Here is a 17,659-nt window from a genome sequence, read left to right as displayed (position 1 = left end):
ACATTGCACAACATTTTAACTACCATGGTTCCAATTAATGGAATCTTGGAACAGATAATTAGAGACGGAGATACTAGAAGTTTTTAGCCAGAGATCTCTAGTGCCTTTCTAAATTACAAACCCTAGTATGCCATAGGATACAGGTATGGATGCAAGTTCTCAGGATATGATCCTGAACTTCTGGGATATGGTAGTAGTTGTCAGGCAGGTCACTATGATTACACCCATATATAGCCTGTGATGCTGGGCTAGAAAAAAAAGAGAATGGTTGGATAGAAAAGTTGATATAGGAATTCATTTTCTCACTGTACATTATATGTGCAATAAATCTCATTTTAGTTAATGAGAGATCCATTGCAGAGGATTACAATTCTATATACCAGGGTTGGGAATCATGTGGCAGTCTTTTAATAAACCTTCTGCTGAGTTTGGGTTTTTTATTTTTTTTAAGGAAGCCATTTTAATCTGTGGAGTTAGGCATGCCACATCTTGGTTGTTTGTTAAAGCAGGTTTATGGCAGGTGGTTTTTTTGTTTTGTTTTGTTTTTTGTGGCATCTCTTGGCATCCACCCAGGTTGTGCGGTGCTGGATGGGACCAGGCAGCTGGGAGAGCCTAGCAAGATAAATAGTCAAACGTTTTAGGAAATGCAAGCCAATGTTATGGTGAGTCATGGCTCTGTTTATTGAGGACGGTCCCAAGTGGGGTGTGAGCATGTGAGTATGACAGTAGAACCACTTGCAGCTGAAGCTGAAATAAACAGGCTTAATTTTTTCTCCCTGTTGGGGTTAGTCATAGCATTTTTCAAGTCTTCCAATATACTTGGAAGGAGGATTTGATTGAGGCCCCTCCCCAAGAAATCCACAGGTATTTGTTTTGTCTCCTTTGCCTTGATTAGATTTGCTTGTGTGCAATATAAATTAACATTAGACTTAAGCCATCAGATAGCTTCTCCCACGTGGGAAATGTCACACTGCTGAGATGCGACCACCAATTATCCAGGGAATGGAAAGTTAAGTTTCCAAAAAGAGAGAACAACTAGAAGTTCTTATTATAGTTATTATAGTTACCTTTCGAAATGTAACCCTTTATATTCCCGTTTTTCAAGAATGGCGAGAAGAATAAGTTACAAGTGACTGTCCTGTGCTCCAAAAAACATCTTGCTTTTCTTCTATCGTGTCTCATAGAATCATAGAATCAAAGAGTTGGAAGAGACCTCATGGGCCATCCAGTCCAACCCCATTCTGCCAAGAAGCAGGAATATTGCATTCAAATCACCCCTGCCAAATGGCCATCCAGCCTCCGTTTAAAAGCTTCCAAAGAAGGAGCCTCCACCACACTCCGGGGCAGAGAGTTCCACTGCTGAACGGCTCTCACAGTCAGGAAGTTCTTCCTCATGTTCAGATGGAATCTCCTCTCTTGTAGTTTGAAGCCATTGTTCCATTGTGTCCTAGTCTCCAGGGAAGCAGAAAACAAGCTTGCTCCTTCCTCCCTGTGGCTTCCTCTCACATATTTATACATGGCTATCATATCCCCTCTCAGCCCTCTCTTCTTCAGGCTAAACATGCCCAGCTCCTTAAGCCGCTCCTCATAGGGCTTGTTCTCCAGACCCTTGATCATTTTAGTCGCCCTCCTCTGGACACATTCCAGCTTGTCAATATCTCTCTTGAATCGTGGTGGCCAGAATTGGACACAATATTCCAAGTGTGGTCTAACCAGAGCAGAATAGAGGGGTAGCATTACTTCCCTAGATCTAGACACTATGCTCCTATTGATGCAGGCCAAAATCCCATTGGCTTTTTTTTTGCCGCCACATCACATTGTTGGCTCCCGTTTAACTTGTTGTCCACGAGGACTCCAAGATCTTTTTCACACGTAGTGCTCTCAAGCTAGGCTTCCCCTATTCTGTATCTTTGCATTTCGTTTTTCCTGCCAAAGTGGAGTATCTTGCATTTGTCACTGTTGAACTTCATTTTGTTAATTTTGTCCCATCTCTCTAATCTGTCAAGATCATTTTGAATCCTGCTCCTGTCCTCTGGAGTATTGGCTATCCCTCCCAATTTGGTGTCGTCTGCAAACTTGATGATCCTGCCTTCTAACCCTTCATCTAAGTCATTAATAAAGATGTTGAACAGGACTGGGCCCAGGACGGAACCCTGCGGCACTCCGCTCGTCACTTCTTTCCAGGATGAAGAGGAAGCATTGGTGAGCACCCTCTGGGTTCGGCATGAACACCCACAGCAAAATCTCGAAATATTGTTTTGAAAAATTAGAGAAACACTCATGAGCCATAGCACTTGAAATGTATGATATTCCTCCTCCACTGTTTAGTGGAAAATATTTTTTTAAAATGTAACTATACTGTAGAAGCAAGAATCTTTTATTTTTGTTGTTTGCTTTCCCAAACAAATGCCCAACAGTTCACTGGAGGGAAGGATATTATTTGTTGTGAATGTAGTATAGGTTTTCATGGGGCCAAAACTGTTTAAGTTGCCTAAAATTACACAGTGTGTTTCCATGGCTGAGTGGAGATTTGAAGCTACAATCATAATGCAATGTAAGTATGTGCTTATTTATTGACGACGTTTTTACCCCGCCTTTCTCCACCCCAGAGTGGACTCAAGCCAGCTGACACTTACACAGCTATTTGATGCCATAAAACACTGTACAATTAAAATAAATATTTAAATAGAATTATAAGATACATCTGTTGTTGTTTATTCATTCAGTCGCTTCTGACTCTTTGTGACCTCCTGGACCAGCCATGTCAGAGTTCCCTGTCAGCCATTGCCACCCCCAGCTCCTTCAAGATCAAGCCAGTCACTTCAAGGATACCATCCATCCATCTTGCCCTTGGTCGGCCCTTCTTCCTTTTTCCTTACATTTTCCCCACCATCATTATCTTCTCCAAGCTTTCCTGTCTTCTTTTTATGTGGCCAAAGTACTTCATCTTTGCCTCTATTATCCTTTCCTCCAGTGAGCAGCTTGGCATTATTTCCTGAAGTATGGACTGGTTGGATCTTCTCATGGTCCAAGGCACTTTTAGAACTTTCCTCCAACACCACAGTTCAAAAGTGTCTATCTTCCTTTGCTTAGCCTGCCTTATGGTCCATCTCTCATATTCATAGGTTACTATGAGGAATACCATTGCTTTAACTATGCAGATAAAATACATTAAAGCAATTAAAAGCATTTTATACAATATCTTCACAATTAATTATGCAATCCTATCTATTGCACAGGTTCTCCAAAGGCTTGGTCATAGAGTCGCATTATCACTCTCTTACAGAAAGTCAGGAGGGAAGGGGGTTGATTGAATATCCCTGGGGAGGGAATTCCACAGCCGAGGGGCCACCACTGAGAAGGCTCTGTCTCTTTTCCCTGTCAATCATGCCTGCAAAGGAGGTGGGACTGAGAGCAGGGCCTCCCCTGATGATCTTAAACTCGGAGATTTTTTTTTGTCGTGTCAGGAGCGACTTGAGAAACTGCAAGTCGCTTCTGGTGTGAGAGCATTGGCCGTCTGCAAGGACATTGCCCAGGGGATGCCTGGATGTTTTTGATATTTTATCATCCTTGTGGGAGGCTTCTCTCATGTCCCTACATGAGGAGCTGGAGCTGATAGAGGGAGCTCATCCGCACTCTCCCCGGATTCGAACCTGTGACCTGTTGGTCTTCAGTCCTACCGGCACAGGGGTTTAACTCTCTGTGCCACCGGGGGCTCCAACTCTGAGATGGTTCATAGATAGAGATGTGTTCAAATAGGTAAGCTGGGCCGTAACCATTTAGCGCTTTATAGGCTACAGCCAGCACTTTGAATTGTGCTTGGTAGCAGACTGGCAGCCAGTGGAGTTACATAACAAGGGGATTGTATTGTATATAGTTAAACAATTGGGGGGGGGGGGGTTAATTACAAGTTTGTAATCTCTCGAAGTTTGTAGAGGTTAGGGCACAACTCCCCCATGAAAGTAAGAAAATTGTAAATAATTCCAGTGAGAGGGGGAAATAGGCCAGCATCTCTGTGGTCCCTGAGAACTGAGGAGAGAAGCCTGTCCTGCGCTTACCCTGAGGTTCCCAGCTCCTTTCCCTCTTCCTTCATGATGCATGTCTTTCTTTCACCTCATCAAAGGAAAGAAGAGAGGACCAGTAGTACATAGCAAACTTTAAAAAGAGTAACCGGAACCCTACCGATTTGGTTCCTCCCCCTCTTCTTGTGGGTTACCTGTTTCTGTTCCTTTGGTGTTCATCTTCCTTTGCCTGGATAGAACAGAGATTTGTAGAACCACAAGAAGAGAAAGAGGAACTGGGTTTGCCAGGTGAGTGAAGTGGAGTGTGGCCGACTCCTCCTTTTCACTGCAGGCCTCAAGTCTTTGTTTCATCCAGAAAAAAAAAAGGGAAATACGGGTTGAACAAAGACTCATGATGTGCATGCCTCCCAAACTGCTCTCACTTAGCAACTTCAGGAAGTTTCAAATAATGAAAACCATGAATGTAGAACCCATGCAAGTGGTGGTCCGACTGTATTACTTATTAATATTAATTGTTTACTGTAGGTACATAAGCAGTATGCAGGGTGGAATAGGGAGATTTCCTAGTTCGGGGTTTCCAGAACATTGGTCCTCCAGGTGTTTTTGGACTTCAGCCACCAGAAGCAGAATCTTACAGCTTGGGCTCCCTGGTGGTGCAGCAGGTTAAACCATTGAGCTGCTGAACTTGCTGACCGAAAGGTTGGTGTTTCAAATCTGGGGAGTGGGATGAGCTCCCACTGTTAGGCCCAGCTTCTGCCAACCTAGCAGTTCAAAAACATGCAAATGTGACTAGATCAATATTATTTATTATTGTTGTTTACTTCGCTTATATACTGCTTTTCTCAGCCCTTAGGCGACTCAAAGCAGTTAACAAACAGCAAAATTCAATGCAAAACATTAAAAAATGAATATGGGGCAGTTAAAAACAGTAGCATCATCAGCAATTAAACATCAATATAACAATCATTAGCGTCTCATCAGTAAAATCAGAATCCAATCTCATCATCCATTATTCTGTATTCCTATATTCAATTACACTGCTTAATCGAATGCTTGTTCAAACAGCCAGGTCTTCACTTTCCTCTGAAACGCTGTGATGCAGGCAGGACCAAGAGCAGAGCCTCCCCAGATGATCTTAATGTCCTAGTTGGTTCATAGGAGGAGATGCGTTCAGAGAGGTAAATAGGGCCAGAACCGTTTAGGGCTTTATAGGCTAAAGCCAGCACTTTGAATTGTGCCCGGTAGCAAACTGGCAGCCAGTGGAGCTGGCGCAACAGAGGAGTTGTATGCTCCCTGAGTGCCACTCCTGTTAGCAACCTGGCTGCCGATCGCTGGACCATTTGAAGCTTCTGAGCAGTCTTCAAAGGCAACCCCATGTAGAGAGCGTTGCAGTAGTCTATGTGGGATGTAACCAGAGCGTAGACTACCGTGGCCAAGTCAGACTTCCCAAGGTACGGGCACAGCTGGCGCACAAGTTTTAACTGTGCGAATGCTCCCCTGGTCACTGCTGAAACCTGAGTTTCCAGGATCAGAGATGAGTCCAAGATCACACCCAAGCTGCAAGTGTAACCCCATCCAACATAGGCTGTAACCCTATGCCCTGTTTGGCCTTGCGACTGACCAGGAGTACCTCTGTCTTGTCTGGATTCAATTTCAATTTGTTCGCCCCCATCCAGACCATTACAGCCCTCAATAGGTACCACTTTGATGGGAAAGTAACAGCGTTCCATGAATGACTTTGGAGGTGTCTACGGACAACGCCAGCTCTTCAGCTTAGAAATGGAGATGAGCACCAACCCCCAGAATCGGACATGACTTAATGTCAGGGGAAATCTATACCTTTACCTTACAGCTTTCCAGATTTTGTTGGACTGTGAATCCCCTTGGTTTCAACCGTTGCAATCAACAGTTAGGAATGCTGGGAACTGCAGTCTGGCAATATCCAGAGGGCTGCATGATTCACATTCCTAGTGTACTGTAGAGCCAGCAACTTCCAAAAAGAAAGGGTCACTAACAAAAGGGTAGTCTTATTGAAACATGTATTTAGATCAACTTGATAAAATGTCTAGTCCTTTTTGGTCCATTTTGTTCTGCCAACAATAAATTAAGGAAGCAACTCCTGCATCCCCAACTGCCCCCCTGGAAAAAAAGTAATAATAATAATTTTTGAAGTGGAAATTAGGAAGATTACCGTATCCTGTTTTTTTGGTCTGCATCAGCCGCTGAATGTTTTATTACTTTTCTGTTAAAATCCAGGTAGAAACTGTGCACAGCGGTTGAAAGAAACTGAGCTGCAGAGGAAACAGAGAATAAGTTTCAGCGTTTGCCTAGAATTTCCTCCAAGCAAGGAAACCTCATTGGCTCCTCGGAGAGCCATTTCCAAGAATTCAGCCCAGGTATTCATACTCATTTTCCCTTTTATCCGGTTTAGAAAACATAATTGAATGAAACCAGCCTTGATGTTAACTCTGTCTGTCTAGAGCTCTACATTCAATGGAATGACTGCAGGCAGGAAAATAGTAACGTGAGCATTTTCCAGTTCTTACTCAATCCTTTGTGCTGACAACCACCACCAGTTGCATGCTGTAGCTTCCACAGAGATGATGAAACCTGCTCTGGGTTTTAGTGTAAACATTTAAAAACGTTGTAATGTGTCAAGCAATATCTCCTAAACAGGCTCAGCTCTTCAGAACCTACTTTGGACTAAAACCAAGAATTGGTTCACCTAGAATGCTGTGTCCATTTCAGAACTCACATGGAATATTCTGTCTACTTTTGAGTATGACAATTCAAGAAGAATATTGACAAGCTGGAAAGTGTCTAGAGAAGGGTGAGCTAATGATCAAAGGTCTGGAAGCTGTCTGAGAAGCAGCTTGGGAATACAATATAATAGCATTTATTGTTTATTCATTCAGTCGCTTCCGACTCTTCGTGACTTCATGGACCAGCCCACACCAGAGCACCCTGTCAGCCATCACCACCCGCAGCTCCTTCAGAGTCAAGCCAGTCACTTCAAGGATCCCATCCAGGGCCGTAGCCAGAAAAAAAATTCGGGGAGGGTTGAAAATTTCGGCGGGGGGGGGGGGGGTTTGAAAATTTCAGGGAGGGTTGAAATATTCGGGGGGGGGGGTTGAAACCTGCCTTCTAGCTCACGCTGAAGCAAAGAGCACAGCAGGGGGCAGAGCAACCTTCAGTAGCCTGCATCTCCACCCCTGTCAACCACCTCCACCAAGTCTGGCCTCCTTAATGAGAGCATTCAACACCCCCCCCCCCAACTTGGTTGCTTCACTACATCGGCTATTGCTGCAAGTAATGACAGTGTGAATAAATTGTCAATATTTGCTTGAGATAGTGCTTACAGTTCTGGAGGGACTCTTAATTTTTTGCATCTCATAGACTTAGCATGGGGATTTGGTTAACCAGTTAAAATTCATGAGTAAACCAGTTTTTTTAAAAAAAAAAAATTCTGAAACATTTCGGGGGGGGGTTGAACCCCTAAAACCACCCCCTCGCTACAGGCCTGATCCCATCCATCCATCCATCCATCTTGCCCTTGGTCATCCCCTCTTCCTTTTTCCTTCCTTTTTCCCCAGCATCATTGTCTTCTCTAAGCTTTCCTGTTGTCTCATTATGTGGCCAAAATACTTCCTCTTTGCCTCTAATATCTTTCCCTCCAATGAACAGTCAGACTTTATTTCCTGAAGTTGGACTGGATGGATCTTCTCATGGTTCAAGGCACTCTCTGAACTTTCCTCCAACACCACAGTTCAAAAGCATCTATCTTCCTTTACTCAGCGTTCCCTAAGTGTAAACATTTAAAAAACAGCTCCCACATCCATATGTTACAACAGGGAATACCATTGCTTTAACTATGCGGATCTTCGTTGCCAGTGTGATGTCTCTAATCTTCCTTATTTTATCGAGATTGATCATTGCTCTCCTCCCAAGAAGTAAATGTCTTCTGATCTCCTGGCTGTAGTCTGCATCTGCAGTAATCTTTGCACCTAGAAATACAAAGTCTGTCACTGCCTCCAGTGATAGCATAGGAATAGCATAGAATACCTTTATTTGTCATTGTACTATTGCACAACAAAATTACATGCTGCCCCCCCCCATACCACAAAACAACACATGTTCAGCTTGTAGAAGAGAACACTGAGAGATGACATGATATTTATGTTTATTGTTTACTGCTTGAAATTATGTCAAGTTAAAGCTTGTTTTCTGCTGCTCCGGGATGGAGGCTCCATCTACACTGCAATATAATGCAGTTTGAAAACTGCACTATATGGTCAGTGTAGACTCATATAGGTAAAGGTGAAGGTTTTCCCCTGGCAGGAATCCCAGTCATGTCCGATTCTGGGGTGTGGTGCTCATCTCCATTTCTAAGCCGAAGAGCCGGCATCATCTGTAGACACCTCCAAGGTCATGTGGCCAACATGATTGCATGGAGCACCGTTACCTTCCCGTCGGAGCGGTACCGATTGATCTAATCATGTTTTTTGAACTGCTAAGTTGGCAAAAGCTGGGGCTGGCAGCAGAAGCTCACACCGCTCCCCAGATTGGAACCTGTGACCTTTTGGTCAACAAGTTCAGCAGCTCAGCGCTTTAACCCACTGCACCACCGGGGGCTCCTATAATATTATATATATAATATATTATAGACTCATATAATGAATGCATTATATGCCAGTTTAGATGGGTCCTAAGACACAGAGCAATAAAATCAAACTATAGAAAAAGAGAGTATTCTTAAGCACTAGCAAGGATTTCTTTTTGACAGAAAGAGCTGAAGAATACAGTGTCTCAGGGTGTGACAGAGTCTCCTTCTCTGGGGGGATTTAAACAGAGATTGGATGGCAATCTGTCAGAGGGACTTGGATGGTATGCTCCTGCATGGCAGAATGGAGTTGAACTGGTTGATCCTTGGGGTCTCTTCTGGGTCTCTTCTGCAGGAAGGGTGCGCTAGATAAGTAGATTCAACTCAATGTGCTTCCGAGACATCAGCCACAGCATTAAATCTTAATAAATAGCAGCTTTGGTGTTCAGTTCCTTGCTTTTGCTCTACCCTGTTTTGTCCCTGGGTGATGTTCCTTTATTTTCCCTAATTTCTAGGGTAGCTTCCCAGTCTAGTCCCCATCCTTCCTACCAGTCATCACCTTACAATCTGTACAAGCTTTCAGTTCCAGTCTTCCTTTCTTCCTTCCTTACCAGAAGCTGGTTTGCAAACCTATGACAGCTTTGCTAATTTGACAAATTGGACTATTAATGGCCATTCCATTCTATCACTCAGCTATTCAGTCAGTCAGTATTGGGGGTCATTAAACTACTTCTTTGGAAGCTTTTAAACAGAAGCTGGATGGCCATCTGTCAGGGGTGATTTGTATGCAATATTCCTGCTTCTTGGTAGGGGGTTGGACTGGATGGTCCATGAGGTCTCTTTCAACTCTTTGATTCTATGTATAGTATGCATATATAGAAGACATGGGCAAACTTGGGCCCTCCAGGTGTTTTGGACTTCAACTCCCACAATTGTTAACAGCCGGTAGAAGTTGAAGTCCAAAACACCTGGAGGGCTCAAGTTTGCCCATGCCTGATATACAGCTATGGAATAGGATCATAGTCTCAAAAAAAATCTTATGTGTGGAGAAACTATGGTCCTCCAGATGTTGTCCTTCCTGGTGATTCATCTTGCTGGCTTGGGTTTATCAAAACTGACACCATTTGGAGCAGAAGAACAAGCTCTCAATTTCTGTAAAATAAGTATGAAATTATAGGATTGCCAGATGGTAGGAAGAAGAACAGATCTCCATTGCTGACCTCATAAGCCTCCCAAGGGCAGTTGGTGTTGCACCTTCAGAGAGAGAGTGCTAAAGTAGATGTTTTCTTGGCCTTGTCCAATACAGACAAGTCTATCCTTGCTATTTCCACAAGAGAAACACAGAGTAGTAATTAACTGAAATCCTATGAAGTAGGTTGGACTCAGGGAAAGTTCACCACCGGGTGAACTTTGCAGCTGAAACTGAGGTTTGACTCGAATCCAGTTTTCTTGTTTCTAGGACAAACATTCTAGACCAGAACTGGGGGAAACCCAGCCTAGCATGGCTCCAATCTAAAAATGTATCTTCTAAGTGATGGTCTAACCTCAGATTCTAGGCTCTAGTTCTAAACCTCATGGGAACAGGGAAAAAACAGACCAAAGTAATTTATACAACCTTGAAATCCACACACTTTTTTTTCTACTGGTACAATGATTAAAACAGAGCACTTAGCATGGAGAGCACTTTCCGTTTCTATTTATGTTGATGCCAAACCACAATGAAAGAAGAAGCCACATGGCTTTCACATAGTCTAAGTGGTTTGTGGAAGTCTTGGAGAATCTGGTTCACCCTATTGAGGCATCTGGGCTTTCTGCATTTATCTTCTAAAGCACACATATTTACCAGGTTCACACATGCATGTCCACACTCTGTGGAGCTTCAAACATGCTGGCCTTGCTGATCAGCAGCTGGCTGAATCCATAAATAGACCAAGTTTCCTAGATGAGAACCCTATGGCTGGGATGAGAAAATTGCATATTCAAGAAAGCTGAGAGGAGACATGATAGCCGTGTATAAATATGTGAAAGGATGCCATAAGGAACAGGGAGCAGGCTTGTTTAATGCTGTCCTGGAAACTAGGACTCGAAGCAATGAGTTCCAATTTGCGGCGAAGGAGATTCCACCTGAACATTAGGAAGAACTTCCTGACCGTAGGAACTCTTCAGCAGTGGAGTTCTCTGCCCTGAAGTGTGGTGGAAGCTTTTTCCTTGGAAACTTTTAAACAGGCTGTATGGCCATCTGTCAGGGGTACTTTGATGATATTTTCCCTGCATGGCAGGGGGCTGGACTAAATGGCCCACTTATTTATTTATTTATTTATTTATTTATTTAAAAGTTTTGTGTACCGACCTTCTCACCTCTTTTGAAGGACTCAGACCGGTTTCCAACCATAAAATCACATACAGTCAGTAAAACAACATAATTCATATTACAATAACACATTAAAACAGCAAATATATTCAATAACTACAGTGGTCAGTCGTCATACTAAAATCGATTATACATCATCTTCCATCCATATCTCAGGGTGCTGGCTCACTCGTCGAATGCCTGTCTCCATAACCACGTCTTCACCTGTTTCCTGAATGTCAGGATAGAAGGGGCGGTTCTGATCTCCAGTGGGAGAGAGTTCCAGAGTCGCGGGGCCACCACCGAGAAGGCCCTGTCCCTCGTCCCCACCAGACACGCTTGCGAGGCCGGTGGGACCGAGAGCAGGGCCTCTGCAGATGATCTTAATAATCTTGATGGTTCATAGGGGAGAATACGTTCGGAGAGGTAAACAGGGCCGGAGTCGTTTAGGGCTTTATAGCTCAACACCAGCACTTAGAATTGTGCTCGGAAGCTAATTGGCAGCTAGTGGAGCTGGTGTAACAGCGGAGTGGTGTGCTCCCTGTACCCAGCACCTGTTAGTAGTCTGGCTGCCGAGCGTTGGACTAGCTGTAGCTTCCGGGCAGTCTTCAGAGGCAACCCCACATAGAGAGCATTGCAGTAATCTAAATGGGATGCAACCAAAGCGTGGACCACCATGGCCAAGTCAGACTTCCCAAGGTACTTGGTCTCTTCCAACTCTGTCATTCTATAATATTATGTGCACTTGCCCCAACCTGCCTTCCAACATTACACAGATGAAAATCAGGACATATGTGGTCAAACGACATCCAAACATTGTCAAGTTATGAATGAAAAACAACATACAAGTTAGGAGAGACAACAGCAATGGGAGGAAGGGTGAAGCTAAGAATTACAGTAATGGATGACACCAACCCTAGTGACACCTTTAAGTCACCATATGTCAGAGCTGACTTAAAGGCACATAACAACAACTCCCTCTCCTATAGATCCTGATATTGCATATTGTGCCTGTGCAGACTGCCATTTTTAACTCAGCAAAGCAGCCTTCATTGTGGATGGAATGGTCATGATCCTGAGTGCCCAAGTCAAGCTTTTTCATGACATCTTCTCGGCAAGCTCTGCCCTTTTCCCCCTCTCCCCATTTATGGATGTCAGAGCTCGGCTCTTTCCCCTTCCTTCTCCTTCCATTTCCAAAAGCTGAAATAACACTTCAGCCCCTTTTCTTGGCTTTCCCAGAAGAAGAGGCTTGTGATAAACAGATGGGAAATTGCTGTGTGTGTGTTGGAGGGGTGGGGGGTGGGGGGGGAGAGAGAATATGGATAAGTCAAACAAAGAAAAGACCCGGGAATGCAAGAGAGAACCAAGTGCAGATTCCTGAAGGCGAAGGAAAGTGGGAAGGGAGGGGGATTATTACGTTAACAGCAGCGCCGAACTCCCAATTCTCAGGGCATGAAACCTGCACAATTTAAAGTAGTCAAAACAAACCCTATGCCGCTATTTATACTACAGCTGCCTGCAGGCGGGAAAGACTTGACTCTGGATCCCAAACCTAATACATTCCAGGTGTTACCCAATAAACTGCCCTCTCTGAGCAAGAAGTCCATAGAAGTATACGCCACCTTTCCACCCCCGCCTCCCCCAATATACTCTGCAGGGCTTCTGCAGAACTAGGATCCCTTATGGGAACAAGGTCCAAGTTGGCTCCCTTGTGCATGTGTGTCTACACACCTTCATGCATACACAAACACTCACAAAGTTATGGGTTCCTTCTGTTCCTTCTGAATTGCTGAAAATTACCAGAATACACATCTCTGGTCAAGTCAAGATGCAATGCAGAGTGGAGAGGTGGAGAATGGGCGAGAGAAGGGAGGTATGAAAAAAGGGCAAATGAACAAATGGAAATGTTGGAAGTAAATCAGAGGCTTACTTTTCTAATTAATGAAGGAGGAACCATTGCTGTGACATGGTTTACCTCTAAGGAATGTGGCCCACTCCCAGGTGGATAACATCGGTGGGCGGGGTGGACTCACCATGGTTTAGATGGACAGGGTCAGGAAAGGGTTGCTAATGTGAGGGCACACACTTTCGATTCTCAAAAACACTGGTATCTAGAGTGTGGCATCAGTCAAAGATCAAGGCTGGGATGAGATCCCTTCCCACTGCTGTCCTCGGCCAATTACGTTTCAGTTCTACCTTCTATCCTTCTTGCCCTAGAGTCTGTCTGGAACTGCTATGGAAGATGCCAGACTTGAATCCTCAAGTTTGGCGTGCATACAAAATGACCTGAGAACTTGGAAACAATGTGTGAAATTCTGATAAGACGGAGGCAGCAAATTGCTCTTTCTCTTTCTTATGCCCTTGGCAGCTGGAGCACAGTTGGAATTCAATCTTCTTGCTTGGATGGAAAACCAATGGAAAGCAAGAAAAACCCCCAATAATTAAGAAAGCTCTGCATGCAGAAGGTCACTGGTATCTCCACTGAGAAGGATATAGTAGCAGATGGAAGACCATCTTCTACAGCCAAGATTTATTTATTTATGTATTTATGTATTTATTTATTTATTTGTCGTATCAGCGCAACCAGTCAATTATATTACATTTCTAACAGAATAAAGCAAACAAACAGACAAAATACAAAATTTGCGAGTTTGGTAGTTGATTAAATGTCCTTTGACCAGTAGCTGGTCACTTGGAGTGCTTCTGGTGTTGCCGCAAGAAGGTCCTCCATTGTGCATGTGGCAGGGCTCAGGGTGCATTGCAGCAGGTGGTCAGTGGTTTGCTCTTCTCCACACTCGCATGTTGTGGATTCCACTTTGTGGACCCATTTCTTGAGGTTGGCTCTGCATCTCGTGGTGCCAGAGCACAGTCTGTTCAGCGCCTTACAAGTCGTCCATTCTTCTGTGTGTCCAGGGGGGAGTTTCTCATTTGGTATCAGCCATTGGTTGAGGTTCTGGGTTTGAGCCTGCCACTTTTGGACTCTCGCTTGCTGAGGTGTTCCAGCGAGTGTCTCTGTAGATCAGCCAAGATAATATTGGTTAAATGATACAGAAAAATCCTTATGTTCTTTTAGGGGTGCAACTACACTGTAAAATTAATACAGTATGACAAAGGGAAATGCTACAGGAGAATGTTATGGAGGAACAATTCTGGGCCAACAATATAGATGGTTGATCATGGGAAATTCTTCTCTGTTCAAATTTGGATTTTTTATATGGATAGTGTCATTATACCGTTCAGTCACTAAATGGCACTGAGCTTAAATGTAGATGATGGCAGGAAATTCATGGGGAATATGTTCCTGGACTTAGCATGGAAACACAAATCCATTGATGGTGAACGCTCTTGAAATGAATTGCTTCCAACAGAAGCATACCATAGAATTATGGTGGAGGATAAATATGTGAGAGGAAGGCACAGGGAGGAGGGAGCAAGCTTGTTTTCTGCTTCCTTGGAGACTAGGACGTGGAACAATGGCTTCAAACTACAAGAGAGGAGATTCCATCTGAACACGAGGAAGAACTTCCTGACTGTGAGAGCTGTTCAGCAATGGAACTCTCTGCCCCTGAGTGTGGTGGAGGCTCCTTCTTTGGAAGCTTTTAAACAGAGGCTGGATGGCCATCTGTCAGGGGTGATTTGAATGCAATATTCCTGCTTCTTGGCAGGGGGTTGGACTGGATGGCCCATGAGGTCTCTTCCAACTCTTTGATTCTATGATTCTATGATCTAGAACAATGGTTCTCAACCTGTGGGTCCCCAGATGTTTTGGCCTTCAACTCCCAGAAATCCTAACAGCTGGTAAACTGGCTGGGACTTCTGGGAGTTGTAGGCCAAAACACTTAGGGACTCACAGGTTGAGAACCACTGCTATAGAATTACAATGGAGGATCTAGAAAGTGCATAGAAAGAATATCTTTCTAACATTTATATGTCCCCCAGCATAACTCTACAGGCAACTACCATTAGAAGCTGAACATTAATAAATCATAAAGAATGACCATGGATGAGTTGCATAACTTTAAAGTAGAAAATGAAGTACTTGTAATATGTCCCTACCTTGGCTCAGTCATTAGTCAAAATGAAACTGAAATCAAGAATCAGAAGAAGATCAGGTACTTGGAAGGAAACTGTGAAGGAACTAGACAAGATCTTGAAGTGTAACAATATGTCATTGAATACCGAAGTTAGGATTATCCAAGTCATATTTCTCATTCTTTTGTGTGGTTATGAAAGCTGAACAAGTGAAGAAGAAAATCAAGTTCTTTGAAACATAGAATCAAAGAGTTGGAAGAGACCTCATGGGCCATCCAGTCCAACCCCCTGCCAAGAAGCAGGAATATTGCATTCAAATCACCCATGACAGATGGCCATCCAGCCTCTGTTTAAAGGCTTCCAAAGAAGGAGCCTCAACCACACTTCGGGGCAGAGAGTTCCACTGCTGAACGGCTCTCACAGTCAGGAAGTTCTTCCTCATGTTCAGATGGAATCTCCTCTCTTGTAGTTTGAAGCCATTGTTCCGCATCCTAGTCTCCAGGGAAGCAGAAAACAAGCTTGCTCCCTCCTCCCTGTGGCTTCCTCTCACATATTTATACATGGCTATCATATCTCCTGTCAGCCTTCTCTTCTTCAGGCTAAACATGCCCAGCTCCCTAAGCCGCTCCTCATAGGGCTTATTCTCCAGACCCTTTATCATTTTAGTCGCCCTCCTCTGGACACATTCCAGCTTGTCAATATCTCTCTGGAATTGTGGTGCCCAGAATTGGACACAATATTCCAGGTGTGGTCTAACCAAGGCAGAATAGAGGGGCAGCATGGTGCTGAAGAACAGTTCTACGGATATTCTGGACCGCATTCCAGATGGATATTCAATCCTGGAAGCCACAAATCTTTTGAGTCTGCAAGATTTGAAAAGGGATGGTGAGGATACAGTGACTTGGAGGTGTTTCATACATTGAACTGACCTTATGGTAGTTAATAACAACTACAAACTTAGATGGCAACTATCAGTAAAATACAGTGATTTTTTCCTCCAGAATACAGATTTGCCAGAGATTAAGCGAGGCAGAGAAGAATGTTTTCCCTAGAACAAAACAATCCTAATTTTAGGTAGTACAATATTGCTAAAGCACTTTATCACTTTGACTACAATAATAGTAAAGACCTGGTGGAAATTAGCGAAAATCAATGTTTGAAATGTTGCCTCAGTCTAATATGCCATGTTCTCGATGGCAATTATAGAAAGAAGAATATGAGAAAGGAGGAATGAAGGAAACCCAGAATATTTCAAGCAATAGTTTGAATGTAAAACTTAGAATTTGTTGTTTACTAATTCAGTCCCTTTCAACTCTTCGTGACCTTATGGACTTAGAATATTCAGGTCAAATCAAAACAAAAATAACTGGAATCTCTCTATATTTTCCATTAATTTTTTCTAACTATCCAAATATGCCCTGATGCTGTACCAGCAGACTACTTGGATCAGGGCCATAATTGTCAGGGGGATTGTCTTCACCCTTAAAGTCTTTCTCAGGAAAACAGAAACACAGACAAAGCACCAAGAATATATACATCAGTCTTCCTGGCCTTTATCAACACAAAACACAATTCTGCCTTTGGAGAGAGAGAAAAAAAATGAAAGAAAATGAACCTGTATTTTCTTGGCCCCGTTCAAGGATCATTTGAGGAAACCTTGTTGCTTTGTGCCAATATCTCATGCATTTTCTAAACCTCAAGAATGAACATCCCTTGTATCTTCTCATGAGCCACATTAAGACTGGGAAATGCTTATCTAAACAATTCGGATAGGAAAAGTGGCTTATGGTTATCCAAGTAAACCTAAGAATTTGAGAGCTCAGGAATTGGCATCCTCCCATCATAAGCTACATAAATTCCCTTTGGGTGGCTGATTATCCCTCACTTTTTCCCCTAGAAAATGACTGTAACTGCCGTGCCTCTTTTTTCCCTCCTGATGACACCGTGTTCAGCGTGGTGAGACTGAAACACACCAGGCAGAGAAGATTTACATGAGGGGAGAGGGATGAAAGAAACAACAGTAGTCAAAACCCCAAGGTGTCAAGATGTTTAGAGGTAGAGAATCCGATTTGGAGGTTGACCAGTGTTTGATTTCCTTGCTGCTTCTGGGAAACCTGGAGAAAGTCCTCAGCTGAGATCCACCAACATTTAGTTAAAGGCAGCTACAGAGAGAAGACAGGAATCAGAACAAAAGGAGGTGTACTCAAATTTGAGACCAGGTTTGCTTTTGGTGTGACCAAGTGCCTCCCTCTAGACCAGTGGTTCTCAACCTTCCTAATGCCATGACCCCTTAATGCAGTTCTTCATGTTATGGTGACTCCCAACCATAAAATTATTTTCGTTGCTACTTCGTAACAGTAATTTTGCTACTATTGTGAATCATAATGTAAATATCTGACATACAGGATGTATTCACTGGACCAAATTTGGCACAAATACCCGATATGCCCAAATTTGAATATTGGTGAGGTTAGGGGAGGATTAATTTTGTCATTTGGGAGTTGTAGTTGCTGGGATTTATAGTTCTCCTACAATCAAACTCCACGAATGGAACCAAAATTGGCACACAGAACTTCCATGACCAACAGAAAATACTGGAAGGGTTTGGTGGGATTTGAGATTTGGAGTTGTAGTTCTCCTACATCCAGAGAGAAC

The sequence above is a fragment of the Anolis sagrei genome, chromosome 3 (genome assembly GCF_037176765.1).
Source record: "Anolis sagrei isolate rAnoSag1 chromosome 3, rAnoSag1.mat, whole genome shotgun sequence".
Lineage (NCBI taxonomy): Eukaryota > Metazoa > Chordata > Lepidosauria > Squamata > Dactyloidae > Anolis > Anolis sagrei.
This window is presented reverse-complemented; position numbering follows the sequence as displayed.